We start from the raw sequence: 6,287 nt of genomic DNA, 5'->3' as shown, positions 1-6,287 counted from the left end.
ATCTGCCTGGCGTGCTGCGATTCATGGGGTCGCAAAGAGTCAGACATGACTGAGCAACTGACCTGAAATGAACTGATTGAATATAGGCTAACATCCATGGATAAAAGGGCTAAGCCTTGCTAAAAAGATACCCCACCACCATTCACTTTACTTCCTGTAATTGTGAGGCCTAGATAATAGCCGCTTCACCATCTTTAACCAGTAGGTGACCAGCAGGGGGAGGGAAGCCTGACCCAGCCAGGATGGGGACAGAGCCTGAGGCCCCAGGGCCACCTCTGGGACTGGTAGCTGCAACACTTCCTTGTTGCTTTTTATTGAGAAAAATCCCTTGTTTCAACTTCTCTCAGCTGATATTTTATTTTCAGATGAACATATTCCTAATTAACAAGAGGAACTTTCTAAGAAATATTGAAGCTATGTAGCCCATCTTCATTTGAGCCATTTACTGGGAAGGTAGTGAAGGCAAGTAAGAATGATAAGGAAATTCTGGAGAGGTGACGCACAGTGACTGGTGTTGACTGATATATCATAATTTTGACATAAGTAGAAAAGGCAAACTGTGGACATGACTTGCAGGGTTACTCAATTTATTAATCTATGAATATTTACTGAGCCCTGTTCTGCACCCAGCATCTTCTTCACTTAATCCTATCAACCCATGCTCCCCTCTATCCTTGCTTCAAAGTTACTGACACACCAAAATACTATGACCCAGAGGCAAGGACAAGGCAAGGACTCTAAACAAGCAAGATTTCCCAGCCATTGGGCCGTAAATATGGAAGCATCATCTCTGTAGTGTTATGTGTCCAGAACTCTTCTAAGTGTTTTACATACATTTGCTCATTTAATTTCCACAAAACAACCCTGTGAGGCAGTTGTTTTTTATATATTGTATGTTTTTACAATAAATGTAAAAACACCATGCTATTATTACAGTTACCTTTAAGGGGAGAGGTGAAAGTGAGGGGAAGAGAAGTTAAGGACATTAGGATATAGTACATGATAGTATATTATAAGAACATTACAACATAGGGTAAGGATGTTATAGTATAGGATAAGGACATTATAGTATAGGACAAGGATGTCATAGTATACATTACAGTATAGAGTAAAGACATTATAGAATAGGATACAGTATGTGATAGTATAGGATAAGGACATCACAGTATAGGATATAGTACATTATAGGACAGGACAAGGACATTATAGTATAGGACAAGTATGTTATAGCATAGGATGTATATCCTATACATTATATTACAGAATAAGGATGTGATAGAACAAGTATGTTTTAGTACAAGATGAGTGATAGAGGCATGGTTTGAATGTTGGCAGTCTGGCTCTAGAATTTGGGCTCCTAAGTGCATTGCTCTCCATTATCTCTCCCAGGATACTGTAGGAACCCTGATGGACCTCAGGTTGAGGCATTCACTGGTTATCCTCTATCTCCCCTCAACTTACCAGTTTGCACCCTTCTCTGCCTTCCTTTGTGTCCCACAGACTGAACGCTTCCTGAATCACGCAGGCTTCCTTGACCTCAGGCAGCTGGTTGGACATTGCAAAGGGCTGACATGAGATGAGAAGGAGAGAACAGGATATTTATTCCCAATTCCCTTCCCTCACTCCTTTGTCCTCCTCACAGTGCCAGCCATGTTTACTTCCTCATCTGCTCCTGCTGGGCAACAACTCTCCACAGACTGTGGTCACCATGTCTCCTCCCTCCCCTTTCTAGGCCTGGGAAGTTCACAGCCCTTCTATGTTGCCAATCTCTGGGTGTTTCCCCATCCTTCAGGGTCTGCTTTATCTCAAGCCACAGTCAATAATCTCTCTTCACCTAAAACTCTCAATCGTGTCATCCATTTTCTTCCATGACCATGACCTGACCTATATACAAAGGTTCCCCTCTCTGGTAAGGGTGGTCTCAGGAAGGGACACACTAGTGTGACACTTGGCTCTGAATCCTTAGGATCATCTCAGATCTTCAAAATAGGTTAATAGACTAAAAGGGATTTTTTTAAGATAATAAAGTTGTCAAAGTCAGGAAGATACAACAATTATAAATGTTACACACCTAATAAAAATTCAAAATGGGTTAAACAAAAATTGATGAAACTGAAGAAAGAGACAAAAAAACCACTCTAGCCAAAAACTTTAACACAACTCTCTCAAAAATATTAGAATAACTAGATAACATCAATAAATATTCTGAACAATTGACCCTGTCTTCATACCATTACCAACCCATGTCTGTATCAGGGGGACACATCTTCTATAGGTATTTAGAAATAAAATAATTTTAAATACTACCACACTGCTGATACTGTATACCAAACTAAGTGCCAATGAACTATAGAATCCTTTAACAAGAAGGATGTGAAAGCTAAGGACTCTTGAAACTTGAAAAGGGAGAACTTATGAAAAGCCACGTAAAGGAGAAGCTGGAGGCTCAAAAGATGGAGTCTGGCTATGATATGATCCATTCATCAGTTCAGTTCAGTTCAGTCACTCAGTCGTGTCTGACTCCTTGCGACCCCATGAATCGCAGCATGCCAGGCCTCCCTGTCCATCACTAGCTCCCGGAGTTCACTCAGACTCATGTCCATTGAGTCGGTGATGCCATCCAGCCATCTGATCCTCTGTCGTCATCTTCTCCTCCTGCCCCCAATCCCTCCCAGCATCAGAGTCTTTTCCAATGAGTCAACTCTTCACATGAGGTGGCCAAAGTACTGGAATTTCAGCTTTAGCATCATTCCTTCCAAAGAAATCCCAGGGCTGATCTCCTTCAGAATATAAAGTCCTAAATTTCACCAATAATGCTAGAAGTCTAGATAGTGACTACTCTTTGGATATATCAACTGGAAGATGGTATACAGCAGACTTCCAGGATACTGATTAGATTTTGTTAATTTGTCTACATGCTGGTTACACTGCTGTGCTCAATCTGTATTAATAAGAACTCTTTAAGCTATTAAGTCATATATAAATGTGAGAGTTGGACCATAAATAAGTCTGAGTGCCAAGGAATTGATACTTTTGAACTGTGGTCTTGGAGAAGACTTTTGAGAGTCCCTTGGACTGCAAGATCAAACCAGTCAATCATAAAGGAAATCAACCTGGAATATTCATTGGAAGCACTGATGCTGAAGCGGAAGCTCCAATACTTTGGCCACCTGATGTGAAGAACTGAAAGAACTGACTCATTTGAAAAACCCTGATGCTAGGAAAGATTTAGGGCAAAAAGAGAAGGGGACAACAGAAGATGAGATGGTTGGATGACATTATAGACTCAATGAACACGAATCTGAGTAAACTCCAGGAGACAGTGAAGGACAGGGAAAACTTGCATGCTGCAGTCCATGGGGTTGCATGACTTAGCAACTGAACAACAACTTCAAGCTATGCCCTCATGATGTGTACACTTTTTGGAATTTTGGAACATATATTAATCATGAGCAACAAAACATTTTTAAAAGAAAACTCTAGGAACTTCACTTATTTTCAGTTACTGGTTTATCTTCACGAATGTTAGTTGGAATGGAGAAATAGCACATATATCTCATATCCTACTCTGGCTGGCATGTATGTGCTTGAAGGAAACATTAGCCCTCAATGCACAATGTACCACAAATCACAAAGTAATCTGCTAAGTAAATAAATAGGAATTACACTTAATAAAATAGAAAGTCTTCCTGTTAATTCCTGGTAGAGATTGCTGGCCCCAGTTTTTCATTCTTCCATATATCCAAGGACTATGCTATGAGCTTTCAAAAAAAGAAATTTCCTCCTGCCTTCATTGATGGCATACAGTTCCCTAACCTTTGCCTTTGGACTTGATTTTGTTATTTTCTTTAGCCAATTATACACAGGCAGGAGCACCAGTTTCAAGGCTCAACCTTCAGAGGCCACATGTATTCTTATTTTCTGTTTTGTGTCTCTACCACTGCCTTAAGAAGTAGCTGTTCCTGATCCTGAACCTTAGAACAAAGCACATGCAGCAGCTGGAACCTCAACTTAAAGCAAGGACACCTTGACCAACCAGAAGACATGTAAGCTAACACTTATCATTAACAACTGAGATTTTTTGGTAGCTGTTTGTTATACAGCAATAGCTAACCACTACACTAGCCAAAAGCCAGAAATATGTCATTGAAGCCAGTTATAAAATTCTGCCTGATCCCTTCAAGCTGTAAGACCTACTCATACACAATGTAACCTGTACCAGGTCTTAAAATATCATCACTATTGCTACTGTTGTTGCAATGACAATAATGATGATGATGATGTCTAGCTTCTGACACTTGTGCATGAGAGGAGCCAAGGGCAAGCCCAGGTCAAAGCTAGAGAAAAGCATTGGATGCCAGGTAAGAGATGCAAGAACAACTTATAAATAGTATAGAGTTCCTGACTTTCTTTGCTTCTAGTTTTGTGGTCTGTTTACAAATGCCTGCCTTCTGCAGTCCTGAGTAAAGACCTCTACTACTTGGTGAAGCCTTATGGGCCATATTCCTTGAAATGGGCCTCACTCTCCTCCTCTTCACCATGGAGTCACACCCTTGTTGTGGATCCTAAGGCTTGGAAAATGGATCCCTGACACATTGAGCAGAAAGAGCCCTCTCTATCAGTAAAGGAGGCCACTGTTCCCCATCACACCTAATGAGAGTTAGCACCTTCCTCTCCTCCCTCAAAACTATGTGCTCTGATCCCATCATATTAGAACCCCAACTCAGGTCATGAGTACGTCCCTGAGCCTCTCACCTTATCCTTATGTCTAACCATGCCTCTCAAGCTACAATGAGAAAGCTTGAGTCCTGTCTTGGCAAGCCCTTGAAGTTCATTGGTTTTAAAATTTTAAAAGGTGCTCTGAGAGCTCAGAGCAGTGATGGCAAAAGAGAGCACACTGATAGTCTTTGGCAGAAGTGCTACTTCCTGACATTCAGCAGCTCTTGGAGAGGCTTCATTTCTATACTCAGCAGGTCTCAGAATGGTCTTTGTAAATCCAGAATCCAGCCTCTGTCAAAACAAGAATGGAGTTTAGAGCACCTGGCAGGCATCTGTGAAAGAGGCCCAATTTGGAATAAGACACGAGGTGCCAGGGCACACTGGCTTTCCACTTACAGAGCAGCCTACTTTTTCTGTGGCTAAATGAATCAGAAAGCAAGTAAAATTTCCAAAGACCTACAGTAGGCCTGCCAAAGTGCTTAGGATTTTCGAGCGTTATCTTATTTAATCCTTATAGTGGCCCTGTGAGATCTCTTTTTAACTTTTGTAAGTGAAAAAAAATGGGGCTCAAATAGATTAGACTCATTCAAGGTCATGTGGCTGGATAAAATGAGAATACAAGTTGGAAGATGGATCTATTCCACTGTGTTCTTAGAATCCAAATGATAAATGTGACAACAGGAGAACTTCAATAAGACAACTACCAATGGCAAATATTTTCCAAAAGTCTACAGCTGCCTCATCAGAAATCTGCCCCTAAAATCCAAGCTGGGCTTTTAGTTTCCATCAGCCATTGTTAGAGAATATTGTATTAGGTGACCCCACTTCAGGTAGAAGCAGAGAGCCCTCTCCCTGATAGGTTTCTGGATACTCTCAGATCACTCCATTTAACAACCCAAGCTTAGAATTATTGCTACTCCATAGCAGGTGGCACTGTCAGGAAGTAAACCAGACAGACTTGCTTCAAAAAAAATGATGGCAAATGTGGTGTTTCACCAACATACAAGTGAACATCAAAACAAAACTTTGAGATATTCACCTACATTCTGCCTCAGTACATTTCATAACTTAGATAAATGCTACTCTAGGAAGCTCACTATGATTTTGACACAAATTTGGATTCCAATATAAGAAATATTTGTAAACATTAATTTTGTACCCATCACTGTGCTAGGACTTTCTCTATAAGTTATCTTGTTTATCTTCCTCACCAGCCCTATAAGTGAGGGATCTCTGTTGCCTGAGAAAAGTGAAATCCATACAAGTTACATATACACCATGCACAGCATCTCACAACTAAGAATGATAAAGCTGCATGTTAACTCAGCTATCTTGAAGAGTAGTTCAGAATTTCCAGTTACAAACAGTGGTGGCTGCAGGTAATCACTTGGATTTTTCAATAATTATAAATAGTAAGAACACCACTGATGCTAAAGCTGAAACTCCAATACTTTGGCCACCTCATGCCAAAAGTTGACTCATTGGAAAAGACCCTGTTACTGGGAGGGATTGGGGGCAGGAGGAGAAGAGGATGACAGAGGATGAGATGGCTGGATGGCATCATTGAC

This window comes from Bison bison, unplaced genomic scaffold (genome assembly GCF_000754665.1).
Source record: "Bison bison bison isolate TAMUID 2011002044 unplaced genomic scaffold, Bison_UMD1.0 scf7180017864119, whole genome shotgun sequence".
Classification (NCBI taxonomy): domain Eukaryota; kingdom Metazoa; phylum Chordata; class Mammalia; order Artiodactyla; family Bovidae; genus Bison; species Bison bison.
This window is presented reverse-complemented; position numbering follows the sequence as displayed.